Source organism: Parambassis ranga, chromosome 7 (genome assembly GCF_900634625.1).
Source record: "Parambassis ranga chromosome 7, fParRan2.1, whole genome shotgun sequence".
In the NCBI taxonomy this organism is placed as follows: domain Eukaryota; kingdom Metazoa; phylum Chordata; class Actinopteri; family Ambassidae; genus Parambassis; species Parambassis ranga.
The window spans coordinates 7,572,202-7,590,655 of NC_041028.1; the positions used below are offsets into that span (position 1 = coordinate 7,572,202).

The 18,454-nt window shown below is 41.3% G+C and overlaps 1 pseudogene; it reads right to left on the minus strand.

Moving 5' to 3' along the window:
• Positions 1-18,454, minus strand: part of LOC114438732 (ERC protein 2-like) — a 92,144-nt pseudogene that overhangs the window by 39,761 nt on the left and 33,929 nt on the right.

The window sequence follows — 18,454 nt, forward strand, 5'->3', positions numbered from 1 at the left end:
GTGCACGAGTCCAGCCATTTCCTAAACTGAGCGTAATAAGTAATTTTTCACATTTCCTGTTGCCTCTTCCACCTGGAGCACTTCACACATCCGCCTTCCAACACAAGCAGCTCCACTTTATTTCTGGCTGTCAAAGCGGTGCTCTGCTTTTTTTCGTGTATATCTTTTTTATATGTATTTCTATAGAGTTTTTCTTTATCCACCAGCCTCCTTTTCCAATATCGCTTGATATTTTTTGCCTCTTTTTTCCCCCCCTTAGAACTAATTTTTTCTGGAAAATGAATGAATGACCCTCTAACCTCCCTCAAGGACTGCTGCTGATGAGCAAGGCACTGAGTGTGTAACTGTAAGGCTTCAGTAGAGCTGCTGTTGAGTGCCCAACAGCAGGAAGCTGTGGTCACACTAGGTTGCTACCAAACCTGAATGTGGGAAACTGTGAATATTAAATAGGGTGTAGATTGTAAAAGAGCATGCACTCTCAGTTGACTTTTCCTGGGTAAATAAAGGTTAAAAGAAGTAATAACCTTTTTAAGAAAAAAAAATAAAGTATCCCTCTCTTCATAACTACTAATTCGTACTCTGTCTCTTCCTCTTTTCTTTTAATAAACAGCAGAGTGAAACAAAATCCTTCAATTTCAAGCAGACAAGGACACACTGCACAGTATATTAAACAACAAACAGATATGATCTAGTGCACAAAGATGAGAGGAGAAAACAGGAGAAATCATGAAAGTTTAGTGTGAGCTGTGTCAACAGTTTGAAGTTTTGTCGTTTGTCGCGTTTGTCTTGATGTGATGCTGAGAGATTCAAACAAGACAAGTCTGATTATCACTAAATGCTTTGTGGTGCTTAGACGTGTTTTATCGCAATGCAAATAGCTTTACAGTGTCTCCTTATATTGTGTGTGTGCGTGATAGGGTTAAAAGACAGCAGGTATTTTTGTGAGTGTGAATAAATACATTTTTTTGTAACCTTGGTCAGATCTGTGCCACAATACTGTCTCTGAGCTCTTCAGGCAGTTCCTCATGATCCTCATTTGCTCTAACATGCACTGTGAGCTGTAGGATCTTCTATAGACAGGTGTGTGGCTCCTAATCAACTCCAATCAGTATCATCAAACGCAGCTGGACTCACATGAAGGTGTAGAACCATCTCAAAGACGATCAGAAGAAATGGACGTCACAGCAAAGGCTCTGAATACTAAAGACTCCATTACACTGCGCAATTTTGGGGAAGTCTGTGTTTAACACCAACTCACACAGTACGAATAAAACGCATGCAATGCCAAGTCAAAGCTCACGATGTATGTGCTCACACTGTATGGTGCAATGGTCGGCTGCGACATCACTGCTCACACTACACACGAATTCAGGTGTTCAGGTGATCACATTGAACCGGAAATTAAACATGTCTAATCCGGAGCTGTTGCTGTATCAAAGGAAAAATCTAAGTCAGTCACAATCTGTGCTGCGTGTTACTGCCTCAGCTCATCAAATATAGCCTCCATCAATTCTGTCCAATGCCATGTGGGCGCCGCCATCTGAAACACCTTCGTGTAGGCGCAGTGACGTCGACCGTGTTCGGCAAACGCATGCGCAGTGGGGGAAAAACACAGCCTTTGGGCCGTATCTCTGCTTAAACTGTGCGATACTCTCACAAGGGCTGACAAAAATATCAAACATGTCAGAAATTCAACCGATCATCCGATCGCAGTTTGTGCGACGTTAATCGCCTCTCGTGACCTCCAGTACACTGCCCAATTAAAGACGCATGACAAAGCTGAAATTCGGCCCAACCCAAACAAATCGTACAACTCAAAATACGGGTCAAAATCGGACCAAAAAACGCACAGTGTATGCCCGGCTTTAGGACCATGTGATATTTCACTTTTTCTTTTTTAATAAATCTGCAAAAATGTAAACAATTCTGTTTTCTGTCAATATGGGGTGCTGTGTGTACATTAATGAGGAAAAAAATAAACCTAAATGATTTTAGCAAATGGCTGCAATATAACAAATAGTGAAAAATTTAACTGTATGTGTTCCTGTCCTGATAAAGAAGTCGCTTAAAAAATTCAAGCAGCTCTAATTTTCTGTTTTATTGTATGTATTTTTAAATTATCTTGCATATTGTTTGCAGACAGCTGCACTGAGGAACCAGAGCACATCCTCGAGTCCTCCCCCCATGGTGCAGAAGGAAGGAGCCACTTCTTTTATCTACCATTCTTGAAGGCAACAACGTTTTGCCAGGATGCAGTATGTGCTGCACATGACACTGATTTATGTGCCTAACCTTGCACGCCCAGGACTGTCTCTGTTGTCTCCTAACAATGGTAAGGTTTTATTTGTACAACTGTATAAGTTAATAAAACAAGTAGTTTAATTGAATTTTTGTTGTGTCATTTGTGGTAATATAATTATAGTAGAACTAAGTAACTGACTGTCATACAGAAAAAAAGTAATACAATCTACTCATTTTCAACAAAAACGGAAGGATCTACATATTATTTTTAATTTTTTTAACGTAATGTTACAATAAATTAAGTAACCTTTACTCAATATCTTCACAAATGTTTGGTTTATTGCTAAGTTTGTTCTGCTTAATACTATAAACTGAGATGTGGTAGATTCCAGCTGTGAAATCTATAAAAAAAATATGAGTGAAAATTGTTACGAGGATTTTTTTAAGTACGTCATTTTTTTTCAGTGTATAAAACACCTCTTTCTTTATATTTCTGCGGTAAAGCAGGAAGTAAACAGGTCATTTTCACATTAACATGGCAATTCTAACACCTGTGGCAGCACAGAATGCTGTTTACAAACAGATTTTTATACAGAACTGATATATACAAAGGTTTTGGAGGTTATGTGTGTTTTGGCATGCACGCATACCGGGTGTGCGTTTTGTAAGCTCTCAACATCTGGAGTTTGATTATGGTCACAGGAAGAAGGCCAAAATGAGTGTATGTGTGTGTGTGTGTGTGTGTGTGTGTGTGTGTGGTTGTGTATGTTTGAACACTGCTTGTTTATGAGTATATGAATATTTGAGAGCCAGCAACCATTGATTTGTTCCACCTGAGAGACCCCTCCAAGCCCCCTACTTCCACGTATATACTCCTTAGTCTCACTCTAGACGCGCACACATGCAGTGCATACACATACTGTACAAATGCACACATGCACCTCCCTTTTCCTGAAACCCTCCCTTACATACCAGAGTGCTTACCTCGTCAGAAGCTGTGGTATGGTAAGACTGTAAGGTTGATTTATTTGTCAAAGTTTAGCCTCCATGTCACACTGCTGCAGCTAAAGTTTAAAAGTATAGCACAGTAGAAGCATTGAGAAGACTATACAATGCAACAACTAGTATTTATAACTCATGTTCACTATTTGTGTTCATGTTTAATAATTAGCTGCTTTAATGCATTTACCTGTTTTTGTAACATAAACCTGGCATGTTTCAATTCACTGGGGCACTAGAGGACCTCCTAGTATAAGAGCCAGGCATGTGTATTAAATTTTCCATTTTAGTCCATTACATGTACACAAACTGCTCCAAGAAATCAATAACCATGGCTTTGAGAGCTCCATTTAACAAATCCAACTATTAGTATTAGTGAGATACTTTCCACAATGTCTGTTCAGTGTCACGGATTACTTAGGCAGATTAGCTTAACATCTACTATAATGATGAATAAATAAAGCCCCATCCATAAACTACCAAATGCTGTCACTGAGTTCTTATTGGGATATCTACACTATGAAAAAGCTGTGTGTGAGTCTCCCCTGCACTGGAAGGTATTTATTACAATGACCTGTTAGCTTCATCCATCTTTGATTCTTTGCTGCATTGCCAACTGGATGAGAAAGTGTCTATTACATCATCTGTTCTCCTTTCTCTCTACTCAGATAGTGGTTAAAAGGCCATCTGAGTGAGTTCCAACAGAAACACTCTGATTAAAAAGACATGCATCCTCTGCTGAGACACGCCACATCCCGCATGCTCTGAGCGCACAAGTCCAATCAGTGCACCTGTCCGCCCATCACGTATCACATGTGTGCAGACACACGTGTGATAAAAATGTTTTATTAAATCAAAATGACTGCTGATGCATATCCATCCATCCATCCATCCATCCATCCATCCGTCCACCAGTCCATCTCAAAGCTGCTTTTACACATCAAAATTTTAAATTATATAGAGTGTAGGTGTATCCTCCTCTTAAAACCTGTCACTGACCTGCAGGTGACATCTGACATTTATAAGACAGCAGCTCCTATAAGAAGAATCAGCCGAGGAGCAAACAAACTCCTCCAATGGCTGCGTGTGCAGCTTGTGACATGTGAACAGCAGACACATGTAGACATAGATGCATGCAGCATGACGCATGCACACACACACAGAAACAAAGAGTAGACTGTGTGAACGAGCTCTGCGGGAGCTACTGTATTCCTACTATGCTCGATGCTTACGCGTTCCCACAGAGTTTGAGTCAGCACACAGACTTCATGCCAGAGCGGCAGAGTCTGTAAAATGGGTAATGAATGAGTCAGGAAACCGTGTTGGATCCAGCACATGCAGCCCATCCAAACTGATTCTCAGCCATTCAGAACTATTGCTGGTGTTAACACACCTGATGTGTCTTTAATAATGGTTGTTTTCATCTTTTTTTTTTCATCCCTACCCTCATGCTTGTTCTGTTGCAGTTGGCAATACATCAACAGAGACTAAGTGACAATCAAGCTACATCCACAGACACATAACTGACTTTTTCCACTTACATTGTCTGTACAGGAAAAAATAAAATAAACATACCTCTTTTTATGCTTCTTTTTCACACATTCAAACACACACACACCAAGTGAAGATGCGCACAAACACTCACAAGCAGCACCTCTGTCTTGGCACCAAACAACTACTCATTTGGGTACATATACACACCATGCCAATCCATAAATCAGATGATAATTGAGTAGCACTGTGCCAGTAATAAACAGAGTAGTATAAACAGCCAGTGTCTGGGCTGGATACACCACCTCCCACTGGCATGCGGCTGGCTGCCTGCCTGGCACCCCACACACACACAAACATGTTCACTGAATGGATTTACAGTAATGCAAAGACAAAAACAAAACGTTTTAATCCACGACTTTACAGGCACTTGTGTAAAAACATATAATTTGATTGGAGGAAAACCACACATGACAGCACTGCTGATAGCAATGAAATGCAAGGACGCTTTCCAGAAGTGCACACAACAGACAAGCTATATGTCTCCAGTGATGTAAATCAGGAACCATATAAAATCTCTCATTGTGTTATTGCTGTGACAGGAATGAAGACTAAGATTGTTTGCTGTAAATGGATTGTACATTTACAGTCCTGATGGGATAGTCAAATCTGAGCCCGGGAATCAGATTTGAGCCAAATCCACAAATTTTCCAGCTTAATACCTGAGAAAGTTTAGTCAACCCCGCAGTCACGGCATGATGTCAAGAGTAATGGATGGTGTTGGCAGTATTTTGATGGTATGGTTAACCTGCACACTAAGTATTTACTTACCCAGGTCTGCAGACATTGATAGGCAGAAACAAACGATAAGCCAAATGATTCAAAATCAACTTGTAAAAAATGCTTTACATTAATTTCTAGTCTGTGATTATATCAGGGATGAAGTACGACAACATGGAAGTGGTTTCAAGTGCAGGAAAGACACAATCTAGACAGTTTATATCTCATGGATTACTGCTTTATAAATAGAGCACTCACGAATGAATCGAGATCTAACAAAGATCCGGCCACTTGGAAGAATTCTAAGGACACCCAGATGGTGTCTCGTGATGGATATGTATGTCACTGAAGTTTTAACCCTCACCTCTCCACATCAGTAATTCTCTTCTCCTTGTACGATCTGTCCATCTCAGCATCCTTCAGAGCTCCCATCAGCCTCTCCACTTCAGCTTGCGACCTCTGAGACTCCTCTCTGTAGCGGGCCACTTCCTGCTCCAGAAGCCTCAGTCGATCTGTGATGTCCGGACACATCCTGGCTGCATCATCTGGGTTCTGGGTCTTTGGATGTGTGTAAGTTTGGGGGGGAGGGGGGGGGTGCATATGATGATGGTATTACATTAGTTAATTAATTAATTATAAGTGCAAGAAAACAAGAGGCATAACATAGCAAAGAACCTACCGTAGGGCTGACTGCTGGAAGCCCATCTACTTTGACTTGTACCTAGAAATAAATACAAAAAGATATGATAAAGATCTAACATAAGAAGCGGGTGCAGTCTTTAACATCTATAACATCTATCTGTTACATATGGTCAGCTGTGGGATGGTGTGAGGAGCCCTAAACAAACAAAGATAGATCAGTCCTGAACACATGGATATAGTTTACAGTTATCTTAGCCCTGGCAGGACCAATCTGTACCATTATCTGCTCTCAAAACCCCCATCCGACCCCCACTCCCCCCCTCACCCCCATCCCTCTGCCTGCTTTTCTGTGGCTTGTGTCTATCAGTTGCCTCCCCGGGGCGTCCTTCATCTAGAGGTTGGAGTTCAGTCATTATCATTATAAAATTACTGACTCTCTCTGTTTGGCTGTGATTTTACGAGACCACCAAACATCTCCAATTTTTTTAAGTAAAATGTTGAAAAACAAAAACAGTTAGACTGATGGATCCATTCTTCTCTGGAGAAAAACACCCCAGAGGAAGTTTGTAACCTAGAATTATCTCCCTCTCTACTTCCACTTTTCTCCTGGTCTTTGCTCCTCTCTGTCTACTGTGTTTGTGAAGATTGTTTAACTTGTTGAGACAGCTGAGGCCGCTCATTTAAACATCATCAAGTGAACGAGCACAAACACTTATACACACATACATGTTTCAATCTCTACAGAGGACACTGGCTTACACACACATATATTCTGGAGTTGTGGCATAACCCTGTCTAAACCAAGTCCTTGTGCTAGAACTAAATGCAGGATGTTATGTTAGCACGCTCTCTGTCCTCACATGTACATATTGAACAATGTAGCTCTGCTTTATTCTGTCGATACATGGAATGTCTGTTAACTTTCTAGTTATCACAAAACTAACAGCTGCTGAGCCAATGTTTCCCACATACTATATATCTATTTGCTCCAAGATATACAATCACTTCTTCTTTATCATATGACGCTACAGTTCACACCTTGAACCGAAACACAGTTGGACTTCTGTTCACATCCAGAATGCTTATTTCTCCACTTTCTATAATAAAAATAAACACGCACTATTTAGGACACATAGAAACACACTCCGATCCGTGGAATAAAATAACATAATAAAATCTTTTGTTTTCACTTTAAGGCTATAGGGAGCCGACAGAGCATCTGCTGTGATGGAGGTGATGATTTATCGCTGATTACTCACTGATTATGTCAGAGATAATTTTGAGTGTGCCACCCTCCCGCTCTAATTTTTGTGTGCTAAAAATGCACCTGTCTATCTACACATGTGGTAGCATGTGACCTTGTAATGGTTTACTTGTATAATAAATTTAAGGTCTTGTGGAAGAACGGAACATTTGGCACTGTGAGAAGGATCCTCATTCTCACCCCATTATACCTCCTCACTTGAGCACTTATCCGGAAACATCAAACCAAACGTCAGCTAGTACAAAATCCATTAGGCCTAAGTGGAGCAAACGCCCACACACACACGCACAAGTAGAAAGCAGAGACTGAGAGGACAGGGGTTTGAGAAGGAATTTGTGACACTGTAACAGGAGGGGACAGGCCATTAAAGATATGATTACATATACAGTCAAATTATTATTATCTTTCCAGGAAATGTCTGAGAAGTGTAAATATTACGAAATAAGTTAAACATGTAGCTAACTTCAGTTCAGAGCCACCCAGCAACACTGAGGTGATGTAGATGTAAAAAACAGCTGATTTTAAACATTAAATCTCCTCATCTGTTGTTTGATTACTTTTACAACAGTAGAAAAGGGAAAAGGTAGGACTATATGGTATCTTTCTGGTTTGAAAATACCAAATGATTTTTTTGAGTAAGACTCAGACAGTCTTAAAAGGTGTGTTGGCTTCTTTAAGCCAACCATCTCTGAAAAGGTCACTGCATTCCCTGAGGTTTTTTCTTTGAAGAGCTGGTGTTTACTCCCAGAAGTCCTTTATTAACCTCGGAATCAACAAATACTGTTTTATGGGAAGAGGATGAGGATACAGAGAAGTCAACAGAGCTCTCAGGTCAAGATAAAAAAGCTCCGCCAACAGACCGACTGAGTCAATGCTACAAACATCTGCAGATACAGTGAGTGGGCCACTGTGAGGACACGACCTGACGGCAAACACAAATTCTACATCTCTGAGAGGTAAATCATATTGGCAGAACGTATCAACAATGTCTGGTAAAAAGGCATGAAATATTATTATACTGATATTAACCTGAGGCATATTTACTGCATGTGAAGCCTGACTGCTGAAAAAAATCTTTAATATGTGTAGATCTGATAAATCTACTTATACCAAAATGCAAAATTACATCCATGGCAACAGATATTTGCCTGCCATCAGTGGCAACTATGTTTAGCATTTTGCTCAAAGGCACTTCAACATGGGCGGGGGTTGGGGGGTGCAGGGATCAAACCAGCATTTAACAACCTACAGATCCTATCCACCATAATTTCTCTCATAATTAAATGGCCTGGCTCATCCTTCTGTGCCATCATTTCATAACATTATCCCATCTCATTCATTACACTAAGTGTATTTAAGCTGGATTGGAACAATAGCTAGATGTAATAGAGAAAAATCCAACCCTACAAACCAGAAAATGTGTATACAGCTACAGGTTTATTGTTGTTCTTAGTGGGTTTTCAGTCTGCAACAGAAGACAGCAGGTCTTTCCAAGACCTTGACTGAGTCATTGTTAGACAGAGGAATACCACCGTCACCACAAAGTTTGACTTTAGCCTCAAGTTGAGTTTCATTATTTTACAGTCATTTGTGTTTTACTGGTCCTTGATTTCTGCCATTACTGTACACAATCTTTTACTGTAACCGCAGACACTACATAAAGAGAGGGTAAACCCCTGCTGTGACGTCACCTATGTTTCCTGGAGACTGGTTGTAAAGCTCATCGCGGTGGCTCAGGCTGTCACCATCTTGCCAGTCATGACCCAGCTAATCCAAAAATGAGCAGAGAGGTGCAGGGTAAGTGGAGCTGGGGCAGGTATGTGAGGGCTTTGGCCTGCAGCTAGCAGCTGGGCATAATGTAAAGCCTTAATGTGGTCTATGCTGTAGTCAGGTATAAAGCACCCAAAACTGGACAAAATGTTGGAGCCAGCCTTAAAACAACCATTTAAATGACTGCACTTCTGCTTTAGCTATATGCCTGCAGCACTGTGAATATACATGTTTAGTTTGCTTCTTGTACAGTTAGTGACTGGAGTTTAGTATTGTATTGTCCAACAATCTGTCATCAGATCCGAATCTTATGTCAGGCAGCATGTCACCTCATCTTCGACCTAACAAAAACAGCTTGAGGATCAAATAAGGCAGATTATCACAAACACACAGACATTCAGTTGTTTTTGTGCTTGCATGCATGCACAGGTACACAGAAACACACACACACACACAAACACACAAACATCAGTCTGCCTTTTTGAACAGTCTGCAAGTTTACATAACAGGTCTGATTGCTGCCGAGTACACAAAATAGTCCAATTATGGCAACACTTCTGTCAGAATATGAATCTGTTCGCTACAAAGACTTACTGAGCTGCTGTCACTTTCATGTGGTGCCGCATCAACATTCAACAAGATATCATTTCACAGGAATGAGATGTGTGTACGCTTTCAGGAATATAAAAGAAAACATTCTCATAAATTCTGGCAGGGCAAGAGTCTGTCCTGGCTTGTAAGCCTGGGAGAAGAAAAAGAGCGAAAAAAAAAAGACAGCGAGGCCTCTGACTTGGCACCCGAACGGGGATAGAGGGATCTTTTACGTCCATAAATCACTCTCTCTAATTCATCCCTTTATCCTGTGGGACAAAGTGCAGGCAGGCCCTTTGCCTGGGACTTGCTAACAATATTGTGGATGCTCACAGGGAGGTAAAAGAGTGGAATTACTATTACTGCAGAGGTTAGCAGTGTAAACACGGGGCACAAGGAGCACATTACAACCACTGCTTGTACATGCAGCTATTGTTGTATTGACAGCTGTTTTTCTGCCACCCACACACACACACACACATACATATATCCACACACTTTGAACCATAAACTGCATCACTTTTGCAGCCATTATTACAACACAAACTGATCCATACTGACCTCTCCATCAGGCCTCTGGATCTGGTTTGGGTTGGGGTTACCAGCTTGGCTTTGATACATTTTCTGGGGCTGCAGAGTTAAAAGTTTTTCCTTTAATTCCTGGTTCTCCTTCCTCATCTGCTCCAGCTCTTCCAATCGAACCCTGTCCTCCCGGTCCTTCTGATCTCGTAGGTTCTCAATCACTCGCTCCTGATATAATGAGAGCAAAAAGAAGAGGGCTTAACTGAAGATATGATATAATGTATACATCTATAACAGCTATCATATGCATCAAAGCTTAATATGAAATGGATGCCTTCGGTGTTTAAAAAAACGTCCCAGTGAATACAGTTCTTCTTCTCTATCATTACTATAAATCTGAAGCAAGTTTTTCCTCAACAGGATCACCAGCATGCTTCGCAAAGTGTGGCCAAAGACAAACTCATAAATGCCCGTCATAAATAATACCACCATAAATAAAAGAAGTCACATGAAGAGATTAGAGCCAAGTTGAACAGAAAAAGGAGGAGGACGGGAGAGAAGGGCTGAGGGACAGAGACAGATTTATTGCTAACAAATTGGACAGTACTGTAGATCACTTCCTAACAACTCCACATTGCCTGCTGATAAACCTAGTTTGGAATGTTTAGATCGTAATTTTTCTCTATTCTCAAATCACATTGGAGAGCAGAACCATGGCACTGGGCACTGGCCTGAGACCAGGTACACACCATGGGTGGCTGAGCATGCAAGGTGTGTGTAGAAGGTGTGTGTTAAGGTGTATGTGTGTGAGTTTAGGTGTGGACTGAAGTGATTACCAAGGTGTTTATTCAGGTGTTTATTTAGGCACAGAGCACAGCACGGCAATGACGCTTTACGATGTGGCATCGCTGCATGATTGGCAGCTTTAAACCTCTGGGTAATTGGACAAATACACTCACTAACAAGACCTGGCACAGTACAGTACTACACAGTGGGCTTTGGAAGAGAGGGTAAGAAACAGAAAGGGAGAGAGAGAGAGAGAGAGAGAGAGAGAGAGAGAGGGGCTAACAGGTCCTGGGTGTTTTCCCCACATTATGAAATATCTCTAGGATGTTTGGGGTTTAGGGAGAGAGAGAGAGACCAGGATATGATAATAAAAACCTGTTTCTATGAGGTCTGAGTGTGGAGCATACAGAAGAGAAAACACACTTCCCATCACAGACATGCACACACAAAAGCACACACAGGACTAGGCATGGGCACAGTGCCCCCGCCTGTTAATTAGAACCACAGCACTGTGGCTAGCGACTGGCTCCAAAAGCAGGTTTGTGACAGAGTTTGTGATTAGCAACACACACATGCGCTCTTGTAAACACATTACACACACCCTACGCTGACCACAAAGTCTGAAAAGCTTGCCAGCATTCTCCTCATCACGGCTGAATTATAACGTAGGCTCCATCAGAAGTGGTTTCTGGGTAAACAGATGGGCTGACGCTGAAAAGGGATTTACAGTTTATTGTGCCATTATGCTATTCATTTCAAAGTCTATCGGCAACAAAAACAAATGTAGGTGATAAAAGGATCATTTTAAGTGAAAAACATCTCTGTATCATACCAGACCATGAACTGAAAAGACAACCAGTGTATGTAACAGATGAGAAGAGGAGATTCAGTGAAGTAAAAGTGGATGCTAACATAGGGCTGTGATGGATCGCCTCTACTTTTATATGTGACTGTACCTTTAACAGGTACCTATAACAGCCAATGCAAAGAAGACAGAATCACACTAGAGAAAAACACAGTGCAGCTGGACATTCACATCTGTCCAAACTGGGAACTCTTAACCAGCAGCCGGTGCCAACAAAATGTAAACCAGCATCCATCTTGTTAGCCTTCAGTACAAACAAACATGTTACTGGAAGACATTTTTTAGCCTGCAGCGCCAAAGCAGTCATTTTTTTAGACTGTCATACCAAAAAATGCATGCTAGCAACAACTTGAAACATGCAACAAAGCTAAGAAAGATGGAGGCTCTCTGAAATCCAGCCAGTCAGTTGAAGGGAGAGTGTGTATATACTGGCAGACTGGGGTTTGACATCTTCATGGTCAGTACAGTTACAGTATATAAATATTATATTCAAATCCATCCTGTATTCAAGCTGGTCTCCAATTAAAAACTGCTGGCAGCCTGTTACCATGAGTGCAAATCCATAAACAAAGCTCTAAAAATAACACAATTATTCAACACAATAAATCTGCATATGCATTCCAGCTTCTTGACAGTAACGTCTTCACCCAGGGATGGTCTAAAAAATCAGTGGGGTTTCATTAGGACCAAGACCAATGTGTGATGAAATGTGGTACCTTTTACTACAACAAAATAAAAAGCCCACACTGGACAGCAGGCGCATTCATCTTTTAGTGCCAGTGGCGGAAAACTAACTCTGCACCGCTGAGGTGAGGCTTTATGGAGACCAGCTGCTCTCTTATGTTGCCAGAAAACAACAAACACTGTTTACAACCAACATCCAGACCATCTACTGACCCACCCACCCATGTGGTGTGAGTCTGCTTGGTTCACCTGGAATCACAGTTTAGCAGCACAGTGGTTTTGGTCTCTGTGTTTAACAAAACCTGTACAGAAGGTGAATTTGTATAGCTTTAAAAGTAATGAAGTCTTAGATTCAGGGTAGTATAGGTGTGTGCCATCACTGGTTGCCGTTGTGTTCTGTGTTGGAATACAGAAACGTGTGGTGGAGCAGGGGTCCAGGTAATCACAGCACAGCTCAGGCAGATCAGCAAGATGATAGATGGAGCTTTAGGAAACCTAGTTTTATCTTATATGCAGCCTTTACTGAATTCCACCTATTCAGTGAGAAACTGGTGATACTCTATAAACCAGACTTGATATTAAAATAACATTTATCTGTTAGTCCTATGCCTATTATCAGAATGTTTTTTTTTCCAGCTCTGTTTTTTTTCTATTTGTCCTTACAGATACTGCTCATTTTTTACTCTGCCTCCACCCTTACATTCCTCAGCCTCTCCCCCATTAATTCTGAGGCCACCTCTACCATCAGGGCTCTGCCTTTTCTACCATTCAACTTTTCCCTCTTTCCATTCTCCCTTTCAAAACTTCTATCCTCCTCTCATTCTATAGATCATTTCCTCCCTACATTCGGCACAGTTGCTGACAGGGAATAATCCCCTTTCTATGTTCACCTTAGACCTCCCTTCTGCCAGAGCCTCCTACTTTCCTTTACTGTTTTCAGATAGGAGCACATCCAGTGTGGTCCAAGGTCTATAAATAAGGAGCCTGTGTCAATAAATTATGGCTGTAAGTCATAGCAAAGAATGCAGTTTAATTAAGATTATAATTACTTACAGCATCCATACTGTAAAAGAGAAGTGCTTAACAACGTATTCCTGCTTTTACTGACCTCCTGTTTCTTCATCTTCATTTTTTGGTTTTTGTTATCTTAACAATTTGACTCTTACCCGCCATTCACCCCTCCTCTCATACCTTTTCTGATAAAGCCTCTTCCAGTGTGGCCAGAGCTGTGTCGGTATTGCTGGAGTCTGTTTGAAGGCCCTGAAGTCTTTCCCTCAGTCCGGCCAGCTGTTTGTCTTTATCCTTTAACTGCTCCAACAGGTTCTCAATCTGGAGAGAGAAGAAGAGAGATAAAGAAACAGATGAGCCAACCTAAGTTCATATTGTTGTGAAACTGTCCGGTTTAAAATAATTTTAACCAGTAAATTTCAGCAGCTGAAACACAATGACTGGAGACTTTGTGGCACCACATAAAGAAATGATGACCCGTGTGATTCACAGAGAAAGATGAATCTAAACACTGAATAGTGTGCTCAGCCTCTGGCGACATTCTCCAATTTCCTGCTGTAATGTCTTCCATTCTGGCCTGGCATCCCAAAGATGAGCAGCAATGAAAGCCTCCACTGTATGGCTTGGGTCGAGATAATTATGGCTGTATCCACAAACAGAGAAAAAGTTAATTCTACTTCTAACTAGAAGACTTAGTGGCGAGGTGTACACACTGGAGCCACTGTGGAAGAAAGTGGGAGGTAGGGCCTGCAGCCTCCCTGCAGCCACCCAGTATCCATGCCTCCAGGGGGCCAAGGTGTACTTATTGTTCTGTTGAGTATATACAAGGTTTACTTCTGTTAAATATCCTGCTTTCAGTTGGATTTTTGCTTCCTTCTAATTCTCTGTGGAAGCTTTCCTGGTAGTTTCCAGTATTTTTTATGTTGTCTTGTTTTGACATCAAAATTCTTGCCAGGGGTCTTAGGGGCTTAGGCGGTAGAGATTGGTAACATTGATGGTTTGCTCCTGAGCTCTGGTGTTGCTCCTGATGGCAGGAGTGCACATACACTGCAGCTCTGCACCACTGGTGTGTAAATATGGTTAAAAGAGTGTGAAACACACTAACTCAGGTATAAATGCAGTATGTAAAAATGCAGATAATTTGTATTGTCATACTATTAAGAAAGAATTTGTACAGCATCATCTCTATCCCTCGACTGCATGTCCGGTCTAACCAAACAGCGGTTAATTGTGTCAGTTCGGTGTTAATATTTAGAGTTAATTTAGCCCATTGACTTGAAGGACTCTCTGTCTCTGCATCTGTCTCTCTGTGGCTAACCTCATGTTGCTAAAGTGGTGGTGTAATAGCCAGTTGTGGTGTTCAACAGCGTTTATCTGATGAACATCTGCAAAACAGAACACAAACACACACCAAGACCATACACTAACACACACACACAGGAGCCCACAAACACAAAACGCTCCGAGCTGTACCAAACAAAACACAAACAGATGCAGCTGGGGTAGGACACAGTGCCATGCAATGAGACTCCAGAGGTCTACAAATTAGTTTCAAAGGGACGGCACATCTGGTGATAGGACATGGTGATACGGAGACATTGTGACTTGCTGGTGGCTTATTATAATTTCTATGAGCGCACTCTACGTTCCTTTGAATTATGAATTAATATCAGATTGATTGAAAAAAAAACAATAGATCAACTTGAAACATTGATGAATTCCTTAAGATTTACACACAAGCACAGAATGTTTACTTTCCAGTCTCAGAGTCAGTTTTCTTTAGTGGTTTTTCTTCAGACAAAGTGCCTTTCACCCACTGCTGCAAAGCATTAATACCACATTTGACCCAAGTGGTGCTTTCTCAGATCAAGGATTGTGTTGTACAACAAAAAAGAGGCAAATCCACTAAAAGTTATTCATTATTTAATGAACATGAGACTCCACTAAAAGAAAGCAAAGCATGTCTGCAGGCCATGAGGAGACCACAGTTCTTCTGCAACAGAGATTGGGTAAAAAAAATGTCCAATGGGAAGAATCAGCTGCATTCCAGTCATGGGTACATAGATAGATAATGTCCAAATCTCCACAGCTATTTTACAAATGAATCCAATTAAACTGTAGACTTTGGTGTTCTCTGCTCCCTGGAGGGCATGAGTGAAGATTTGAGGGAGCATCTTGGTTTTGGCAATGGAGGGAAAGTGGTAGGAGGGGGTGGGAAAAAACTGCAAGGACCCTCCAGCAGATCTTGATAGGTTAATGACCGTCATTACAGAACCAAGCTAAAGGCTCTGGTGGGTCAGTCCACAACTGATAGGGACATTAAAGCCTTCAGGGAATGATGGGAAAGCTTCACACTACCAAAGTCAGATAAAATTCCCAGCAATTCATGATTGCAAAGGGTGTGTTAGATGGGATTTCAGGGTGGACACTGTGAGGAAAAAAATCGACTTAGAAAGGTGAAAGTTATGGTTTCCCCAAGTCTTTCCTTGTTGTGATGTTTCTCTCATTTGAAGAACAACTTTTACTTCATTCACTTGATGGTGATGCAGGTGCAAAGAAGAACGAGTGTGCAAAAACAAACAAACATCGTACTCTGGCCTCTGGTTGTAGTAGCTCAGTAGCCTAACATAAGCTTGTTCTTGTTCTAAAATCTCACCCAAACATACATATACATATGCACTCATGCACACCCTTGCTCCCCGTTCCTGTGGGCACCACAGAGCCCTATTTTAGGTCAAATTGAGCATGCCGCCCCTGGTCCTTAGATAAATGATTACATTCTTCACCAGTCTTAAGTTTGCTTTGGCCTGGCCGCACAAAATAACAACCCCTCGATGAAATATTTAGCCTCATTGGTTGGACTTCTGTGAAATTGTGCAGAAAAACGTTAAACAAAACTTAAACCCTATACCGCCGGATGAAAATGAGTCACGTGAATCATGGATATGGGAAAGAGGCAAGGAATTCTGTCATAATTCTCAAACTCTGATCACTCTCTGAAGGAGAAATGCCTTTTCTGGACAGGCGAGGTACAGGGCAGCTGTATGCCTTTTTGGGTTAGAGGGGGGCCTCCATTCCAGTAGCACAGTTGTTATGATGAGAACAGCAGTCATTCATTTTATCTCAGTGTATGAGGTTACCTCAAACTATACTCCCGCATCTCTCTCTCTCAAACACACACACACTAACGCAGGTACGCACACACAACACATGCACACACACAGAGGCTTTTATCACAAAACTACTGCACATATGTCATCTCACTCTCCGACCAAACACACCTCCCACTGAAACAGACCACCTACGATAGGCAGCTTCTATGACTCTACAGGCCAGGCACTGTGGTGAGGACTGTTTGTCTCAGTAAGTGTGTATCCCCTCTGAGAAACCATGACGTCTGTCTCAGTCATCCCCCCCCCCCCCCCCCCCCCACACACACACACACGGCTGCCCACTGTTTACCACACTATTTTGACTCTGATAACTTTATCAAAAAACTGATAGGATAGGACCAGTCTTCAGCTTAAAAGTGTACAGTTACCTTTCAATGACCTTCACTTTGCACATGTCGTTGACAGATTTAGCAGCAAAATACTGCTGAAATATCAGCTGCTGGGAGACAAAGGAAGGCCAAGAAGTGTGGTAGGTATCTATGTAGGTATGTATGTGTATATGTAACAGCAAAAACTGCAATCACTGATGTAATCACTTAGTTTACATTTTAGGCATATTTCAGTATTTAAATGCTATAAATTTTATATTATATATTTTTATATATTTTAATATTATAAGTGATGCCTACTAGCTGTGAATAAGACGTTAAAAGTAAAAAAATGGGTCCTGATCTTGTTAACAGTAGAAGACAATGACATGTGATTTATTAATTCTTGAATGACTGCAGCTGACATACATTTATATAAAGTTAATAGTTGTCAACAACACATTTTGATTCTTTGTTCAAATCCATTTGGAGCCTTGATATTGTGTTGCGGTTGCTGTCCGTACATCGTGATCATGATTAGCACAAGCTGAGTTCTAATGTAATGGGAAAGTAGTCAGGCTCTGCATCTCTGACAAAAAAAAAAAAAAGGAGCTTGTTCCGGAGAAGAACCACAAACCCAGTCGACCCGTCTGCCTTCTATCCAAACTAAAACTTAGAACTCCATGGCCGCCAGAGGAATCATTTCTGCTGAACACAAAAAGGAGACCAGCATGGAGCGTGACCACCATAAAAATACAATCGTTCGTATTTTTAAAACTCTTTTGGACCAATAAAAATACCAAACAATAATCGGTCGCCCTTTCTGAAAGGCAACTTGCTTGTCATCACCTCTGAAAATATGACGGGGACAGTTGTAAAATCCAAAGATCTTGGCACTGATGTGAATGCTGGTGCACGCACACACAAATACGCACAGGGACAATAACCGCAAACTGAACAATATGTAGTAACACAGTGTGTATTTCCCAGAGGAAATCTAGGTCACAGTCATACAGAAAGGCTATAGAGGACTACATATTGGAAATATCAAACTACTAATTCAAGTAGTCCACAAACAGTATATTACTATATTCCTGTGTGTTTTCCTAGACATCTGTATTCTAAATACACTTGCATCCTGGTCCCATCTCCTGCCATTTAAGGCTGTTGATTGTCTGACTAATGAAGGTGCTCTTAATGGTTCTGAGCCCTCAGATAACAGAAAAACACCGTCTGGTCATAAAGAAGAGGGAAGACAATAACCTGTTCAGTGTGTGAAGGGTGAGCTTACAATACGCTGAATCCATGTCCCTCCACCATCTCTGCCTTT